The sequence below is a fragment of the Microtus ochrogaster genome, chromosome 1, assembly GCF_000317375.1.
Source record: "Microtus ochrogaster isolate Prairie Vole_2 chromosome 1, MicOch1.0, whole genome shotgun sequence".
NCBI lineage: Eukaryota > Metazoa > Chordata > Mammalia > Rodentia > Cricetidae > Microtus > Microtus ochrogaster.
The window spans coordinates 30681569-30701906 of record NC_022009.1 but is presented as its reverse complement, the minus strand read 5'-3'; the positions used below and the strand labels follow the sequence as shown (position 1 = coordinate 30701906).

Here is a 20338-nt window from a genome sequence, read left to right as displayed (position 1 = left end):
AAAGCCACAATAATTGTGACGTTGTAGTATACATTGCTTTTCTTTTTCCTTTTTCAATTGACATGAAAGACCAACCAGAAACACATCAAACTCAGATTTTCCTTCCAGGTTTCATGGTCATAGCATTTCGGTCAATATAATTATTGGTATTGTAGCAAGGATTTTGCAATATGACAGGGATGTATGATTATACGTTAGTATCCATTAAGGAATTATTTCAGGCTTGGTGGTGGTGGCACATGATATTAATCCTGTCACTGCAGAGGCAGAGGCAGATGGATCTCTGAGTATGAGACCAGCCTGGTCTATGGATCTAGTATTATGACAGTCAAGGTAATACAAAGAAATCCTGTCTGAAAAATAACAATAAAAAGAATTTGTTTCAAGATCTTTCAGGCACAAAGAAATCATGAATGATCAAGTCCATTGGCTAAGATTAATCATTATTTGCTTATTACCATGAATATCTTCTTTTATACTGTGGATGACTATTATAATAGATAATAAAATGTAATTAATACATAAATAATTTTCATATGGAATTCACATACATAATAATTACAAGCAAAATGATGTATGCTTTCTGTACTGGCACAATTTTCTTTTAATATTTTCTTCCTATAACTGCTTGATTCTCCAAGGCAGAGAGAAACATACACAAAGAACCACCTACAGTTTCCATGTATCCATAAACTATTTTAGGAGAAGAGCACACACCCAGGAAAAAAGTATAGATGGGCAATTGTGTGGTAATATTTGATATAAATAATTCCCCTGATTCTTGCCTCTTCCTTCTATCATGATTTCTCTATGTTCACAGAAGTAGTCACTAAATAATATTCTTGTGGCTATCCTTTTAAAATGCGCCCTACTGGTTAGCTAAAGTAACCTACTGGGTACACTCTGAAGTTCAGTTTAGGAATCTTTCTACCTCTTGTAGCTTCCTGCAGCCCCAAGTGTCTGTTTTTCTTGGAGACAGAGTAATCCCAACATCTGACTCCATCTTTATGATGCTTGCTTGATTTTCCTGAGGTACTCCACATGTTTGTCTGCTCAGTCTCAGTTCCCCTGCCCTTTTCTAACCTTATATACAAACCAGCCATATTGAATTAGGGCCCAAAGTAACAAACTCATTTTAACTTTATTAAAATCTTCAAAGATCACATTTTAAAAACAAATTTAGAAATAGAAGTACTAGCGGATAGGCCTTACACAACGATTGAGAATGAGGGTGTGAAAGTGAATTCAAAATAAAACAAATCTGAAGACAAAAAGACTACTAAGCTTTTGTCCAGTTTCAGTGTGCTATGATTTTTGAGCGGCAATGTATTCATATTTTCCTGTAGTTAATTTTTTTCCTACAGTTTTTCCTATAGTTTGGTTTTGATTTTCCTACAGTTAGAAATAGTTCATTATTTACTCATTAAAGACTCTATACCCAGGTTAATAATTTTCCAAAGTTAATTTTGAATTGATTTCAGAAAGAAAAAGAGAGAAATAAACCTTGCTGTTTGTGAAATTCCTCATATTAACTGCTGATTTGTAAGAAAAATACCAAAAGAATCTCAAAACTCCCAAGGTGATAATATGAAATAGCCTAATATATTATCCTGACATCATCCCCACAGGCTGCTAAGGAATGTGCAATTCAACAAGGGAAGATGTTCTGCTGTGAAATTTTTCTAGTAGAAGCAAGATCACCTTCAGGAACAATTCAGAAGGCAAGTCTGGCTTCAAGGGAAATCCAAGCACAGGGACGTGATGTCAGGCTGAAAGCATGATGCATTCTAATGGAAGTATTTGAGCACTTTAGAGCAGAAGAAACAAAAAGTACAAAAGCCTCTGTGATTCCTCTAGAATAAGTAAAACATATAGGGGCTATGAAAGTTTTACCCCATAACTATGGGGAACTGAGTTTAACCCCAGGCATTCACACTGAAAGGAAAGGACAGATGAGGTGTGCCTGTCTTCTAGCTATGTGGAGGTTGCTGTAAAACTGTTGCTTTGTCTAATAACAGTTGAATTGTCTAGTAAAGAGCTCAGTGGTCAATAGCTGGGCAAGGGAGAGAAGTAGGTTAGACTGCCAGGCAGAGAGAATAAATAGGAGAAGAAAATCTAGATTACAGCAAAGAGAAGAGCAAGAATGGAGAAAAGGAGGAGAGGAGGACGCTAGGGACCAGCCACCAAAACACACAGCCAACCACAAAGTAAGAAGAAAAGAAATATTATTGATATTTTTAACCACTGCCATAATGCACTGTGATGTGTTGTATCAGACTACTGAAGGATACATGTAAAGAGAGACTGATGAAGAATTGTAGTAATTATGCTTTGACCATCCCTATTTCAGAAGGTTGCACTCATACATTTTTTAGGTTATAAGAACTGGATCTATCCAAAGTCTATTGAACAACTTCACAGACATAACTTTTATTGAATCTTATAGGTAATAAGTATCTACTTAGTGTTTTTTACAGTGATATTGCATTGAAGGTAGAAGAATAAATTATTGATATTTTTTAAGTTTGTGGACTTTTTATAGTTTATCTATTGTTATAATGCAATGAAAAAGTTTGAAAAGTTTTTGGATCTCAGTTGAAAAACAGGGCAAAAGTCCATATATAACCTTGAATGTTTTGCATAAAACACTCTCGACACTAAGTATTCATAAATAAGTTAAGACCTTGAAAATATAAACAAAGTGTTACTAATTATTTATAGATTATGACCTATATACGTGATCACAAATTTCATAACACTTCAGGAATGTATGGCATATTAAATGTACATATTATAGAGGAAGTATGGTGGGATTATTTTTAACCCAACATTTAAATCTCAGCACTTATAGGTAGAACAGAAGAATCATGAGTTTATCCCCAGGCAAAATTGTTATCTTTATTTACATAAAAATCCTATGCTAGCTCAGGTTGAATCGAAACACCCTGGACCTCCATTGTAATTCAATTTATCAGTTATGTGAACTGAATATTTCTTTCTGTACCCAAAGCTTAGTGCTACTTGTGTCACAAAGAAGTTAGAATTCACTGGAGAGATTTAAGAAATATAGCTCGTGATGCAGCCAGAACACCAAACATCTTTCTTTTAGTTAAATACACCTCCTTGAGAGATGTGGCTGTGAACTGCCAAGTTCTTTCTATATGGCTCCAGTTTTGCCCCTTATAACTGTACACAGGCACAGAGATGAATTTCTTGGCACGTCCTCTCTTTTAAAATGACAGCCAGTTACTGCAGCTGTCTCTTGTTTTCACTGTCATTATGAGGTTTAGATTTGGGGAATATCCAGCAACCAAAGAATTTTAGCATAAGGTCAAGAGATGCCATATTACCCTGATTTTACAAGCATCCCTCAGAGAGTTGGTTTCTACATTTGGAGTCATACCTTCCACTCTCCTAATTATTCCATTTATCAGAGTGACTGAGGGGCGCAAAGCTGAAGTGTATTCTTCTTATGTAAGGTTCTAGCCAGCAAATCGCATTGTTCATGACAACAATTCCCATATCAACTTGGATATGGATTCCTGACATCAGTGTTAAACGATGTTTCCTTTAAGCGTTCTATTCCTCAATAAATTTCTACTCAGTTCCAGGGAGAAATAACATTTATCTTGTAAATCCACCTTTTATATGAATCTTAAACACTCTTGCGAATTCTTTACCCTCCTTCCCATCCACAGTCATCCTCTCTCCTTCTATTTCCACTCTTTTCTCTTTTATGCTTTTTCTATCTAAATCTAAGTCCTAACCTAAACCTTAAAAGGCTTCCATCAAAGTTCACCTATCACTAAAATTGCATTTTATTTCAGTTACTCTAAAATGACAATGTCTCTGTTTTATATTAGAAAGGCATTATTAATTATATGATAAATTGGATAGTTGGATCCCTGGTAGTACAATATATTATGTGAAGACTGGGTATGGTCTACACTCTTAAGTGTGAGTAACATATGGTTCATTCAAGTTCACACAGGTTTCGCCAGTAACAAGGTAGCTTTTAGGTAGTGTATTTCTACAATTTTAGCAATTTAAAGTCTATTTTCAGACAAAATATGGCCTATCTTAATGTACAAAGGTAACATTAATGTACAGGTCATGATTCAGAATAAGTCAAGCTTTTTGGAAATGCCAATTTGCTTTAATGAGACTCTAAAAGCAGGGTGGTGAGCCCAGAGATTCTTGTAGCTCACATGTAGTATCAGCTCCTACACAAGAAGAAAACATACTTACCAGCATACATGATTAGAAAAAAAGACTCATAGATATGGTATCTGGTGTCCAATGAAGTCTCACATTCTGAAAGCTTCTCTGGGAGTATGATGACAGGAGTAGTTGAATCTTAGCTCAAATTTTCTCTTCAAAGAACAAAAGTTCGTCTTATAAAACATCCTCTATTTTTAATGAAGAATTTCCTTGGTTTATCAAGTATTCAAGTAAATTTATTTATGCAGATCTTTCAATACCCAATGATCCTGTCAGCTGTTAACAGTTAAGCCCTTAGTGGAGCATCTATATTACATCTTTTTCTCCCCCACAGGACATTTTATATGATGTGTAGAATGAATGTAAGAGCCTAAGGCTGGGGAGAAATTCAGTTCAGTGCTACCATACAGATATGACTTTGCTGTTGCAATCACGAATACAAAGGAGTAATAGATACTAGGCCGGGCGGTGGTGGCACACGCCTTTAATCCCAGCACTCGGGAGGCAGAGGCAGGCGGATTTCTGTGAGTTCGAGGCCAGTCTGGTCTCCAAGAGCTAGTTCCAGGACAGGAACCAAAAGCTATGGAAAAACCCTGTCTCGAAAATTCAAAAAAAAAAAAAAAAGATACTAGTACAGGACTGGGCCATCCAAAATACCATCATAGGTAGAGGGCATGTCCTTGATGTCATATCCTTTTCTATGGAGCTACTGACAGCTAACATTTGCTGGAAGGGTTGGCATTTTGTTCAATGGTATATTTAAGGAGAAGACTACCATGAATCAGGAAGCCAGAAAATGAGTCTGAGGACAATCTAGGTTACATTTCAATCTCAAGTGAGCCTAAGTTATACAACAATAACAAATTAATTCAAGAATCAGGTTAATATTTGCTTTAAGCCAAACTGATGTTTCTGGTGTTGATATTCTTGAGCAGTGAGTAGACGGATGGGAGACAGGGAGTGAAGGAGAAAGTGGCCATCATGGGTAGATTGTAGGTTGGGAGTAAGTAAATTTGTACAAACTGAGAAAAACTCACATTTGGGGGCAAAGCTTCTTTTCTTGAAGTGAAATTCTCATGAATAATGAGGTCCTTCAGGAATTGCAGAGATGAGGTCTTTTTATTTTTTGAAATGATCTGCCTACAAATGAGCTATTGATGTACAAATTTCTCTTTCTGTTTATTTTATGGAATCTTGCCCTTTGAAGGATTTTCTCAGATATACTGAGTAACTTATTGTCATGTAGACATTCAATTAAAGACATCACACCATTTAGTAATGACTGATAACTTATTAAACCCCATCTAGCATTCAAAGTCATGTGGAAACAGGGAAAGCTCTGTAAAATTTGGTAGTCTGGTACCTTGAAGCACCGTAACTCTAGGGAGAATAATTAGGCTTCAGAGTCAGAGAAGAGGGTCAGTTGGTTGTGTGTTTATGTATCTTTCATGAATTTGATCCTTAGCACCAAAAAAACTAGAAAGAATATGGGTCATATATTCTGGAGTTGGACACAGAAAGATCAAAAGTTCAAGGCCATTTTTGGTGGCTTTTAGTGAGTAAATTTCAAACTAGCCTGTGCTACTTGATAAAAAGTTACATAGTCAGAAAAAGATAAAAAAGAAGAAAGAAGAGAAGTAGAAGACATAAAAAAGGAAGATGAACAGGAAAAGAAAGAGGAAGGGGGACTAGGAGACAGGAGGAAAGAAAAATTAAATCATGAGAAGACCAATACATAGGAATTGCTCCATTAAACAAAAATTCCCTTAACATGTTTTTATTATTATTATTATTATTTATTTATTTATTTATTTATTAAAGATTTCTGTCTATTCCCCGCCACTGCCTCCCATATCCCTCCCCCTCCCCCAGTCAACTCCCCCTCTCTCATCAGCCCCACTATCCGTTTGGGTTCCCTGCCCTGTGGGGAGTCCAAGGACCTCCCATCTCCTTCCAGGTCTAGTAAGGTGAACATCCAAACAGCTTAGGCTCCCACAAAACCAGTATGGGCAGTAGTATCAAAGCCCATTGCCATTGTTCTTGACTTCTCAGCAGTCCTCATTGTCTGCTATGTTCAGCGAGTCCGGTTTTATCCCATGCTTTTTCAGACCCAGTCCAGCTGGCCTTGGTGAGTTCTCGAAAGAACATCTCCATTGTCTCAGTGTGTGGGTGCACCCCTCCTGGTCCTGAGTTCCTTGGTCGTGCTCTCTCTTCTTCTTCTCCTGATTTGGACCTTGCGGTTGTAGTCCGGTGCTCCAATGTGGGTCTCTGTCTCTTCTCCTCTCATCGCCTGATGAAGGTTAATAACCAGAATGTTAATAAACAAAATGACTGTTTGTTTTTCTTTGGGTTCACCTTCTTATTTAGCATCTCTAGGATCACGAATTATGGAAAGCAGTGTGGCGGTTTCTCAGGAAATTCGGGATCAACCTACCCCTGGACCCAGCAATACAACTCTTGGGAATATACCCAAGAGATGCCCTATCATACAACGAAAGTATATGCTCAACTATGTTCATAGCAGGATTGTTTGTAATAGCCAGAACCTGGAAACAACCTAGATGCCCTTCAATGGAAGAATGGATGAAGAAAGTATGGAATATATACATATTAGAGTACTACTCGGCAGTAAAAAACGACTTCTTGAATTTTGCATACAAATGGACAGAAATAGAAAACACTATCCTGAGTGAGGTAAGCCAGACCCAAAAAGAGAAACATGGGTTGTACTCACTCATATTTGGTTTCTAGCCATAAATAAAGGACATTGAGCCTTAACATGTTTTTAAAAGCATGTCTCTATTGATAAAATAATAGAAAGAGGACAATTTATTTTATCTACTGCTTATTTCACTGTTTTCTTAAATGAGCATAATTGTATTTCATAGATGCCTTCATGGCTGAAAAGTAAATTATTCCAGTTCGGGGGCCAGCGCTATATTGTTACCTTTCTGGCATTGTCTCAGCCACCTGTGCAGCTTTCTAAATTTTCATTTCTAGAAACCCAGGCAGTCTTTTTATATGATTAATAAAGTCAGGCAAAGAAAACTCAGTGCTTTAGGGATAGAAGAATAGGGGAAAATTAGAGAAGGAAAATACATATGGAAAAAATAATACCAGAGTGTTATTCTAGTAAATGGTCACATTTGTTTTCAATATATCTCTGAATTTGGTGTGTAAGATTGAAATTTGACTTTTCTTCGAAGTCAGTCTCAACACAGCAAAGAATAGAAGACTTTATTGAAGGATACAATGAATACCCAGAACAAAGCAGCACTCAGATATGAGCAATTTCCAAGACATTACTTAGGTTAATTTGGTTACATTTTTCTCAAGGGTAAAATAAACATAGTAATAATTGCCATGGCCTGGCACAGAATATTTTTAATAAAAAACTACTTTTTAAAGACTTCTAGCATTACAGGTAATGCCACTGTTATTTTAGTCAAGTCTGGCTTTGATTGGAGCCTGAGGCTGTGTGATCAATAACACCGGGAAAACAAAGGTAAGGCCCAGTGACTGTGACCCAATAGGAACAAAAATTGTGATGAGAGATTCCAGAGAAACTGCTCCCAGGTGGCATTTGCTACTTGTTACTCTTCATGTATTTCTGTTCAGGATTGGAGCAATGGTCAGCAATCCCGAAGGAAAACGCTCTAACAAAGGAGGAAACCAAAAACTGAAGGTTGTTTTTTTTTTTTTAAAAAAAAAAAACACTTTAAAAACCCATTTATTGCTAAGATTCAAAAGTAAAGCAACCCAGCTCATAACCTGCACTTATTTCATGATTTCCCTCCCTAGACCTGTATGCAAAGTCAAGTTTAACTGCACATATTGACACCAGAAGTTTGACACGTGACACTCAAATTTCCAGACCTTTAGCTAACTGATATTTTCATCTAGTTTCTGATGGTAGAAAATGTCAAGAAATAAGAAGCCAGAAAACATGTAGTCTACCTATATACCTTTTCCTTTCTCTCTGTTACCCCAGATCCAATTCTCCAGTTTCATGTCCAGCTCTGCAGCAGAACACCCGTGACAGCCATCCTTAATGTCTCACTCCCCTCTCCAGTGGATGACACAATTCTTCCCTTTCTAACCCCATTCTCCTCCAATTTGTTGTTTTTTTCCAAGTCTCCATCTCGAGCAGGCACTCTCTGCTTACCTATAGGATACACCTGCCAGAAAACTAAGTAGGCTGTCTGCAGATTTTTCTCTTCTTTCACTCTTCTCCCAGATCCAGTTCCTAGTTTTTTTTTCCAGCTCTACAGTAGAACACCTTGACAATCTTTCCTGCTGCCCCATCTCCTGTCCCTTATGAATTCCATATGTATTCCTCATAACCTTCCTCCCCCCGACTTGTTACTTCGTCCCAGACTCCCCACCCCAGCAGGCATCCCCTGTTCTGCAAAGGGCCTCTCCTCCTAAAGCATCGGAATGGTTGAAGAGAAAACTACATCTGTCATATGGTCATAGTATATATGGTATATGTTTAAAATACATATTATATATATATATATAATATACATATACTAAATTTTACTATGTCTTTTACATAAGCATAAACATATAATTTGAGCTTCAAAATTGTCTTAACTGATTCAGAAATTATCACTGAGATTTTATCCAGTTTCTTGCTTTTCTTCCTTTCCTCTTTTTTAAATTTTTAAATTCATTTTACATACCAGCCAAAATTCCTCCTCCTATCCTTCCTCTTGCTACCCCCCCAACACACCCCTGTCCACTCTTCCAAAAGGGTAAGTCCTCCCATTGGGTGTCTACAAAGTCTGTTATATTCAGTTGAGGCAGGGCATAGCTCCTCCACCTGCATCAAGGTTGAGGAAGATATCCCACCATAGGGAATGTGCTCCAAAAAGCCAGTTCATGCCCCAGGGATAGATCCTCATCCAATTTCCAGAGGCCTCTCAAACAGACCAAGATACACAATGGTTTCCCACATGGAGAGGGCCTGGTTTAGTTTGATAGCATGGAGGCTCCACAGCTGTCAATCTAGAGTTTGTGAGTTCCCTTGAGCTTGGTTCAGTTCTCTGTAGATTTCATCATCTTGAGCTTGATCCCCCTTGCTCATATAATCCTTCCTTCCTCTTTTTGTCTGGAGTCAGCAGCTTAGCCTGGTGCTAGGCTGTGGATCTCTGCAGCTGCTTCCATCTGTTATTGAGTGAAGCCTCTAAGATGAGTTAGGGTATTTCCCAGTGTGATTACAGGAGAATGCCAGATCAGACACCCTTTCCACTATTGCTAGGAGTCTTGGATGAGGTCATTCTTGTGGTTCCTGGGAGTTTCCCTAGCATCACGTTTCTCCCTAACCCCCTAATGGCTCTCTATCAAGATATCTCTTTCATTGATTTACTCCTCTTTTCCTCCTCCATCCAGTTCCCTAATGTTCTCATCCCCTGTGTCCTCTCCTCTCCTGCCCCACCCCCTCCTCCAGTTTACCCAGGAGATCTCATCTATTTTCCTTTCCCAGAGTGATCCATATGTCCCTCTTAGGGTCCTACTTGTTACTAGTTTCTCTAGAGCTGTGGGCTGAAGTCTGGTTATCCTTTGCTTAACATCTAGTATTCACTTATGAATGAGCACATACTGCGTTTGTCTTTCTGAGCTTGGTTACCTGACTTGGGATGATAATTTATTGTTCCATCCATTTGTTTATGATGTCATTGTTTCTTATAGTTGAGTCATACTCCATTGTGTAAATTTACCACATTTTCCATATCCATTCTTCATTTGATGAGTAGTTTCTTGCTTTTTCATTTAACTTAGCTGGTGCTTAATGATTGCTCTTAACTTATCCATTAGCTTTGTGATTAAAAATCATTATGATCCAAGAGCTTACCAAGGAGGAATTGTTGTGGATTGTGATCTTCTATGTACCAGATAACTGTTCTGAGTAATAGAATTACTTACTGGTACAGCTCCTTTCTTTTGAGTTTCTGTAACACTGCAGTTTTATTTTGTGTTATACTCACATAATTAGAACAAGGTGAATGACTTTCCTGGGGAAAATAATCTCATGTGACCATAAGGCAAGTTCTTTGATTTAAAATGTTTAAAACTAAATTTAATTAAACTATAATAAATTTTTTTACTTTTTTCCTCATTTACTTATTTGGTTTTTGTTTATTTATTTATTTAACTTTTTTCCCTAAAGATTCTTAAAAATCTGATAGAAACCATCAGAAAAACCATTTATAAGGCTGGGCAGTCATGACACATGCCTTTAGTCCCAGCACTCAGGAAGTAGAGGCAGGCAGATCTCCTAGTTCAAGATGAGCTAGAGAAACTCTGTATCAACTTTCTCCTAAAACAAAACAAATCAAACAAAAAAATCAAAAATAAACAAGAAAAACAACCACAACAAAAACTCTTTATAAGAAAACTCACAGTCCTCATCACATATATTATGAAGTTATAATTTGCTTGTTGTTATTTAAGTGCATTAATGTAATTAATATTTGCTCCTTGTTTTTCTTCTTGAGACATTAATTTTGACAGAAATTAATCCTTGAAGGCAAATCTTAAAGGCCCAGCAGATGATTTACAGGGATAGAGAACTGTGAAGACGTTAAATTGTCCATCGTGTTGGCATCTATACTGAAGGTGACAATTGTCTTGTTCATAACTTTATAAATATAATTATACAAGCTATATCCACAGACTGTGTCTAATTTGCCATTAATTTTACTAAAGCAAGTCAAGTGAAAATTTTCCATGTATGTAAATAGGTAGTAAACCTATGCTATTTCATGACCCCAAAATATTATAAGATATTTAGGACTCATTTTCTGTAAATAAAAATTTTGTATAGCACAGCATCAATCATAGCCTCATGAATTGCCTATTAGTAATCTTGTACTCACCCAAAAAATTTGGAACAGTTGTCACAGAGAATATATGATCTGCACATCCTAAATATGTACCATCTGAACCTACATAAGAAAAGCTTGCAAACACTAATATATAGGCCACTAAAACTGTGCTAAAAATAGACCGACTTTGATTTGTGACATGCTAGACATACAAATTTTGAGGGTTGTTGGTCTTAGTGAAAGTGAGATTCACAACATGAAATTAAACTTATATTGTAAATTTTTGGAGACTCATTAAATAGTTTATAGTAAAAAGATAGTAGTATAAAACAGACAATGTCATTTCAATTAATGTATACCTCTATTTGTGTCAGTTAATCTAAACAATGTCAATTTTGTCAAGATTTTCTACAAAACATTTAACTAAAAGTACTTTTTGACGGGAAGAAAATAATCTGAAAGGGAAACTCTTGTATGTTACCAGTTTTAAATCAGTAATTCAACTAAGTGAAATTATTGCTATCCTGATCTTTACAAAGAATCTGAAATTTATGGAGTGCAATGTATATCAAGGTTAGCTTCACCTTTTCACTTCAGGCATAATGACAGATATATGTGTTCCTGTAGCCAGTGTGGGGGGCATTTTTAATATATGCTATAAATGTCCATGAAGAAGAGTACCAAAGGGCCTTACTTGTCTCCGATGCCTCTATAATTTCTCAGATTAGTAAAACTGTCAGTTTTCAAGTGACCATATTGGAAATAAATCACCAGAAGATTCATTTTTTAACAGAAGGTTAAAGGCATGTATGTGTGTCTTTAAAGAACTCTGTGTGCAGACAATTGAAGGAAGTTCCTGAAAGCCTGGCTGTAGGAGCTCAGGGGCCTGCTCAACAGAGCAGACAGACATCCTGGCCTTCCTGGCACAGTCATGGCCTTTCCACTTTACAGAATGATGCCACATTTGTCAAAATGCCAAGTTCCCAGCTCAAGACTGTCTGTCTGCTCTGAACAAAGGACAGCACCTGGGGCATGGCTGTTTTCATAGCCTGGCTGACTCCTGAGGTGGCTTACGACCAGAGAGGATGTGGATGACACTGCCTTTGACTTAAATCCTTCTGATGGTAGTGGTGGTGTGGTCACAAAGTGAGAAAAAGATAGGGTGAAAAAAAAAGATAAAGAAAACACTTTTCCTGAGTAACTAGAAACGCAAGGCAAGATTTTAGGGTTAAGTACTCATCAGTGAGTCAGAAGTGACCCCTAGTGGGTTCTGCTGCTTTTTTTTCTGTTTAATTAAATTGTTCTCTCCCAGTGTGTGTGTGTGTGTGTGTGTGTGTGTGTGTGTGTGTGTGTGTGTGTTACCTCTAAGTGAAGACAATAATAAAAACTACAAGTGAACAAAACTATGTAAAAAAATCAAAGAGTAACAATGACAAAGAGAATCCAGAGAGATAAAAAGTAAGCAAAGAGCTTAAAAGGGAAATGTTAAGAGAGTTGTGTTGTGTGGGAATTTTTTTGCCTCAAAGAAGCTGGCATTGACAAAGTAACTGGTATCAATAAGATTTTAACTTTTTCCAATATAAACTTCCCCAAGGGCATGCTTTTGGTCTTAATGAAAAACCACACACCTCTGTCAAGCCTTCGGGATTTCGTGTGGCCAAAAGCTGTCAATCTTTCTAACCCAATTCTAATTTGTCTCCTTGCTTTTATTGGTGCCACTGACTGATTTTGTGTTGCTCTTCTGCTCCTTCTTGCTCTTGGATCTTTCTGATCAGTGCTTCAGCAGCTTTGAGTAACACTGCAACTGGTTTCCTTTTATTTAGTCTTAACTTCAGGAACACCTACTCAGAGTGTATTTCTCTACACAAAGTCACTCTTATGCTGTCTAAGCCACCCTACTGCATTCACCTTATAAACTCTAGTTATCTAAGAGTCTCATGTGAATCGGGGTACGTATACTTAAATTATGGAGAGAATTCCGTCCACAGGGACAGTGCTACACATCGTTGGTGAGCTGGTTCTGAAACTGATGTTCCCAGTATAGACCACATTGTGAAGCAGACACTAGAAGGTCTGGATATGGTGACAGGCATTATCTTAAACTAAATCATGGAGATGAGTTCCTTGTGCTATCTGAGTAGAAGGTTCTTAACTATCAGACTTCCCATTCACATGGAGTCTGCCCAGCTCCAATCAGAAAACTCCTTTTTTTAAAACACATAGAGAAATTAAAATTATATAATATTATTTAATTACTTTCCTGTGCTTGTGAGAAAGCACCTCTTGGTGTGTGACTTACAACAGACGTTTTCTTCCTCATAATTTTCCGGATCATAAGTCTCCAATGACTGTATCAATGACATTGATTACTTCTGAGATCTATCAGAAAAGATGTGATCCATTCTCTCCAATAGGCTCTAGTGGTTGACTGGCAACTAAGGACACTACTAGGATTGGACTTCTTGAAACTTTGTCTAGTGTGAGCCTCAAGGGCTATGTCACATGTACATACAAACATATATCTCCAAATATTACATCAAATTAGAACCGAGGCTAACCAGCCTATGTTAACTTGAAAATCATCAGATATTAAAATATAATCGCAAAGCAAGTTACATTCTAAGATGGTAGGCAAGTATGGTTTCAGTATGAGTTCTAGGAAGGCATAATTGACACCACTGGTATATAACAGCATAGTTTGGTTTCAGACACTCTATCAGGTCCATTATGGAAGAAAGACAATTTTAATACAAAGTAGCATTGTTTAAGAAAACTTCTGTTCTGAACATTGCCCTCCCCTTAAAAAGACCACTGAGTTGAATCCCAACAACTTTCTTCTACACAAAATTTCCTTTATACCTCAGGAAGCCATAGAGTCATTTTAATTCACTGAGGCCCTGTTCTCCACCAGGCCCTATGTTTCAGCAGAAGAATCAAGAGTCAAAAGTAATTCCTAATTTAGTAGAATACAGAATATTGCTGCACTCTTGGCATCCAGCTAAATGCAGAAATTCTATTGACATTTTGGGGATTATGATAATGGTATGAACAATGGTGTTTTCAAAATGATAGTGGCTGTTGGATGGAATTTAGAAAGTAACTTATGTACTAATGCCAAAGGTAAAAACCAGAGTAATAAATCAAACTGTGACTCTAGAAAATTGTTTGAAACCACTGAAAAATATGTTTCTGGTTATCTCCAAAAGAACCAAGTATGAAGTTGTCAGTGATCTTCAGGGTTTATCTCATGGCAGAGCAACTTGGAACATCCTTGTTTTGAACACCATGTTGACTACATTTGTATGACATGTCTGAGGCTCCCAGTGCACACCCGTCTAAGGATAATGCCAATTAGGTTGTGTGATTTGGCTTTCTCTTACTCTGCTTACGGAAAGTCTTTTCTTCATTTAATGTGCATTTATATCTAAAATCTAGTCCTTCCCTCTATTGGAAGCACCAGAATGTAATTCTGCAGAGACACTGTTTACTAAAATGTAACTTGCATCGTACACCTGTTTTATCTGGCCTCCTGTGTGGTGAAAGCCACTGAGGCTCAGAGCCATTTGTCTCTGTAGAGTCTTCAGAGATTTAAATGAGCTGTCTCTGGGCCACAAAGCAACAAAGAATACACCTCTGAGTTATTTGTAGATATGGTTCAAACTCCCAATATGCAAGCAAGTGTGCTGTACTTACAGAAGAAAACCTGCAAAGGCCTGTATGGTACTTTATAACAGAGTTGGGTATGTATGAAAAATTGCTCACCCTAAGCTCCTCAAATCCCACAGAGGTAAACACATGAATGAAGCAAAGCACTGGCCTGAGGCAAGAAATCTTAACATTGCTATTCACTACTCTGGCACATGAGACCAGTCATTTAATACCTCCACGGGCTAATGTTCTATCCATGAACTGGAGGCTCTAAAGCATACTGAGTTTCCAAATTCCCTCTACCAGCAACCTCATATGATTTTTTCTCTTGCCTGTCCAACAGATACCAAAACTGGAAATATAATTTTTACTGAGTTATAAATATTCATTGTTTGTTGAGTTTTATGTCATATATTTCAGTTTTATTTTAATAAAGACATATAGTTAGGAGACAGATACTTCTTAAACACAAAGTTATAAAGAAAATGGGTATTACCTTATGAAATTCAAGCAGCCTGACAAAATAGCTCCTTTTGCCAGCTTATATCACTGGCAGCCTTGTTGAAATATTGCATATTCTTGTGCCACCTGGGCTTCATGAAGCTAGATAAAGATTTCTGAATGCTGAAGATCTCTATTACATTTCTCCCTTAGAGTTTCAATGTCTGATTATTTACCTGCTATATGTTAGGATAAGTATCAATCCCTCCATCATTGAGATTACCTAAATTATTATAAATTATCCTAAATTATTATATTATTTGAGGGTGTTATTCAATTCTAGCACTATTCAGAACTATCATTATGTCTCAAAATAAAAGGAGACACCTTTGAGGTACAATAAATTTTTCAGATCACACATTGTACACTCAGCCTCATACATGCAGTAGAGAAAATTCAAGGTTCTCATTTTCAAAGTTAATAATTTAGAATAAAGTTATATACCATATAATTCTGCCAGTCTTCAGATGAAACTATACAAATTTCCATGCCATATTATTATTCAAGATAAAAACCAATAGTTAGAGATCAGGCTGCAATGATAGAAGAAGCATAAGAGCCCTGTTCCTTTTCTTGAGGAGTTAACAATCTATATAGATATGTAGGCGAATCATGGGGAAATCCAACAAAAATGGAAAATAAAGCCAAGGAAAGGAGTAGAGTGAAGTTCCTGATTTAGAGTTGCCATTCGTGGCAAAGGGAGTTAAACAAAGTATGAATGAAAAGAAGAAGGGAAGCATGGAAGAGGTGGAGACAAATAAGTAGAACCTAAAGGTTTCAGTGGCTCAAAGGCTAGAAGCAATGACAGTTGGTTTCCATGTGTTCAGAAATTATCAGTTCTGAACAATTTCTCATTGCTGGTGTTTTCAACACTACAGTTGTTTCTCCATACCTGAGTGAATCATTTTCAAGACCTCAACCAAGACACAAATCTTAAGATGCTCAATTTCTTTAAGATGGCTGTGCATTTACAAATAACCACAAAACATTTTCCTATATTCTTAAATCATCTTCTGATTACTTATAAAACCAAATATAATATAAACATGATGTGAACAGATAGAAGCTACATGTGTTGTTTAAGAAATAATGACAAGGGAAGCTATCTAGAAGTGTTCAGTCTAGAAAGAGCATCTTTGTTCTGATTTGGCCCTTGATTGTTTGGATCTACGGATGTGGAAGCCAGGAGCACAATGAACCAACAGTGTTTGTTAAAACATTTAAATATTATTTTACTCTCCTGTGCTTGTTTGTAGCTGCCCCCTGAGAAGCAGCACAGTGCAGGTGATGTCGATCCACTGGCTCTTCAGAGCCCACCTTGTCAAAAGAGAAATTCAATTAAGAAAATAAATTCAGGTCTGCCATGAAATAAACACCCCTTTACTATAATTTGCTCAATGCACATTCATCATGGATTAAAATCCCCTGGAAGTTTTTTCCACCATACAGATTCAACTACAACCTCTGCCTGTTTATATTATAAATCTAGTGAAGGCAAGCGACAAATTGCCTCATTTTCTCCTCCACTGAATTTATTTGGAATTAACTAGAACTCCAGAAATGGAGAAGCTGCATAGTCTAGGAAGGGCAATTGAAGATTTTGGATGGACCTGAAAAAAAGAATCGGTGATCTTATCCTACCTCTGAAGTGAGTGCATGTTCACATGTGTGTGAGTGCCTGTGTATGCCTCTCTGTGAGAATGTGTATGTGTGTGGTTGTATTTGAAACACAAGTTAGAACCTTTAGTTGTTCTTATGAATAAAGAAAGGAGAGCTACTTCAGCATCTTTATCACACTTTTAATTTGAGTTCTCTTTGGTGGCTTCCTGTTTATGTTTTTTGGGCAGTGAGGGGTAGGGTTTGTCACAGAAGCCTTCCATGTCTCTCTTTCTCAAATGGGCATCTGTAATCATTGGTGTTACTGCAAAGGAGGCTCTAGATAACACAATTTTGACTTATTTTTATTTTGTTTTCTTTTTACATTCAATTTTTAATTTTTGAGATGAGATTGCAAGGGTGGGGGCAGATAAGGAAGGACTGAGAAATAAGTATGCTCAGGGTGCGTGGTGTAATTCCCAATCAGTTAAAATGTTAAGACAATAATGAAAAGGATGACGTATGCTTCATAAAGAGACATTGAGTTCTACTGTTTTATGACTCTACTGTCTGAAATTATGACAATGAATTGAGAAATGCTTCCAAATCATTAGGAAACAGTTTACCAGTTAGGGGAGGATACAAGAACTTATATCAAAATCACACTATCTGCTTTAAAAGTCCTTACTCTTCTGAAAGCTAGATTATCTGAACTATTTCTGTCATCAATGAATGAATAAATGAAATTTCAAAAAGTGTATGGAAATCAAATTCTGAGACATTTGAAGAGTTCACACTGATTTAATTTGGCTTCCACAGGGAATACCACACTAGCTGGTTTTCTAATACCGAATAGTGAATCCTGAAAACATGTATACCAGTAACATTACATAGACTGAGCAGGTTACATTCATGTATTTAGGAATATAAATGCACAAAATTATTAAAAAATGATATGAATTTGAACAAGAGCAAGGAGGGAAATAAGGAAGGATTTAGAAGAAGGAAAAAGGGAAGCAAGAATATATTATTATGGAAAAAACAAGTAATAAAAATTTTTCAATGTCCATATCTTGAAAGATGTATGAATCTGTTGAATTTTTGCTCATAAAGCAGTGTTGGGACAAGGAACGTGTGTCACTGATAGACATAATGCAAATGTGCTGCTTTGGGTATTATTTTTTTTCAAGGTAAATAGTTTTAATGTGTAACAGGCCAAATGGGAAGGAGGAGACCCCCAACACACAGCCCATCTCCGGGGAAGCCTTGGAGCTCACATGCCTGGGATGTTTGATGACTGTCCCAGCCATAAGGTTCTCAGGTTTCAGGAAATGGTGGGAAAGGAAGTTTAGGGGCTCGGTCCCAAGAGTTCAGGAAGGCAAACACGGGAGCTAGTTGAATTTGGCTTTGGAGAAATCCATCTCTGGGTGCTGATCCATGAACTTCTTCAGGATTTCCTGTTTCTTCTGCTCACCGGAGGTGGGCAAGCCTGTGGACTTCTGTCTTTGGTCATGCATCATTTTCTCCACCATGCTGCAAGTCTCACTGTCCAGGTCCGGCAGCTTGGAGTTCTCAGGGTTAATCTTCTTGGTATTGATTTCGGGGTCACTGTTAACCAAGTGGTTCCACCATTCCATCTTATTGATCTTCTCCAGGTGCACCGTCACCACTTTGCCATCCTCAATGAGCCATGAGCTCTCCTCCACCTTTACTTCATTGTACAGTTCTCCATCAATGATCGGTGGCTGTCCTTTGAGGCCCACCCAGAGGTGTCGCCGCTGAATGTCCACTACCACGTCCTTCCCCTTCAGCCGTAAACTGACCCGGAAGGGCACTGCGACATCTAGTTCCGACAGGGTCTGGGTCCAGCGGTAGTTGGGCAGGTCAGCTCCATTGCCTAGGTGGGCTTCAGCTTCCCTTTGTCTTTCTCATCTTCCTCCTCATCCTCCTCGTCAGCATCCTGCTTCCCTGGTGAGTCAAGGATGCCATTCTTGAGCTGGACCTCATGATTCTGGGCATCCTTTTTCTAGTCAATCTCCAGCTGCAGTCTCTCTGCTTCCTCGTCGGTCAGCTCCTTGATCTGCTGCCCCAGGGTCTCGGCCTTGGCCTCCTTGGCCAGCCTGACTGCCCGCTCTGCCTTCTCCTGACACTCAGTCTCCTGCCTAGCTCGCCTCTCTCTCCGGGCCTTCTGTGCCAGCTGGTTGTGGTGGTTAAATGTCTGTGTGATGAGCTTCTCTGCCATCCCCTCATCTCCTGTAGAAAAGTCTGTTTTGCTTCGAAGAAAGCTGAAGAAGGTGTTCACAAGCTCCTGCATGCCGCCCTCATGCTGCTGTGCCATGGCCAGCAGCATGCCATCGAAGCGCTCCTCCTCCTGTTCCCCGACCATCTCGCTGTGCTCCGAGCTCTGCGCTCCTCATGGTTTGAGTCAGTCCCAACGGTTCCCCTCGTTCTGGGTATTGTCTTTATGAAAACAGATATTTATATAAAGAGACTGTGGTTCTTAGGAGTGAACACAGAAGAGCCAAATGAAGTCATACCTTCTCCAAAGAGTGAACACACACAACATGAAATAAATTAAAGATGATTCCTAGGTATCTGTGTTATGAAGTGGGATATGAATACTTGTTTACTGATTTTTAGATAATTCTTGATGTCATGTTTTCAAACTTATTTATATAAACAACAAAAGAAACCACTGAGCAAAAACATGTTCAATTGAATATCCTGATTAATAATTAATTAATTTGTAAAAATAGAAAAATATAGAATGATACAAGGACAAAGGCACTATTTCTTTACCACCCCCTTTCTGGAATAAGCACAGTTTTATATGATTTCTGACTTTTTGGCCTGCTCTTGGGGCTCTTCTCTTCCTATCAAGATGCCATATCCAGCCTAGACATGAGGACTTGCACCTTGTCGTATTGTATATTGTGTTGTCCTTGTTGGCTGCCATCTTTTGGTGACCTGTTCTTTTCTGAAGAGGAAATAGAGGGGAAGTGGATCTAGGGAAGCAGGGAGGTAGCGTGATGAGCTAGCAGAAGTGGAGGGAGAGGAAAACGTGCTTGGAATATATTGCATGACAGAAGAATCTTCTTTCAATCATTAAAAAAAAAAAGAAAGAAATCACTAAATGCAAAATGGAAGTCCTAAATATTTAATTCTGTCAAATCTTTGTTATGAAATCGACTGCAACAACTTCTTGATATGTAAATGCACTGTTTATATCTGCTGTGTGGTTATGTATACACATATACCTCTAGTAAGAGGCATATTGACATTATATGCATTTAAACATGGTCTTATAGATCTTAAGGTTAAAATGCTAAAAAAATGATGCCCTACTGAAAAAAAATATGATTGTAAATATAACTTCCTGTGTAATAGTTCAAAAACAAAGAAACATAATCAATTTTAAAAACCTAGCAAATGTGTTACATTAAATTTATTTCTGAAGATTTTTGTACTTTTAAAATATTTTAATAAATAAAACCTTGCCAGGTGGTGGTGGTGCATGCCTTTAATCCCAGCATTTGGTCGGC

General features: G+C 37.7%; 1 pseudogene; it reads right to left on the bottom strand.

Annotated features, from left to right (window-relative positions):
* Positions 1-18154: 18154 nt before the first annotated feature.
* On the bottom strand, positions 18155-19182 carry LOC101993001 (annotated as a pseudogene).
* Positions 19183-20338: the final 1156 nt, after the last annotated feature.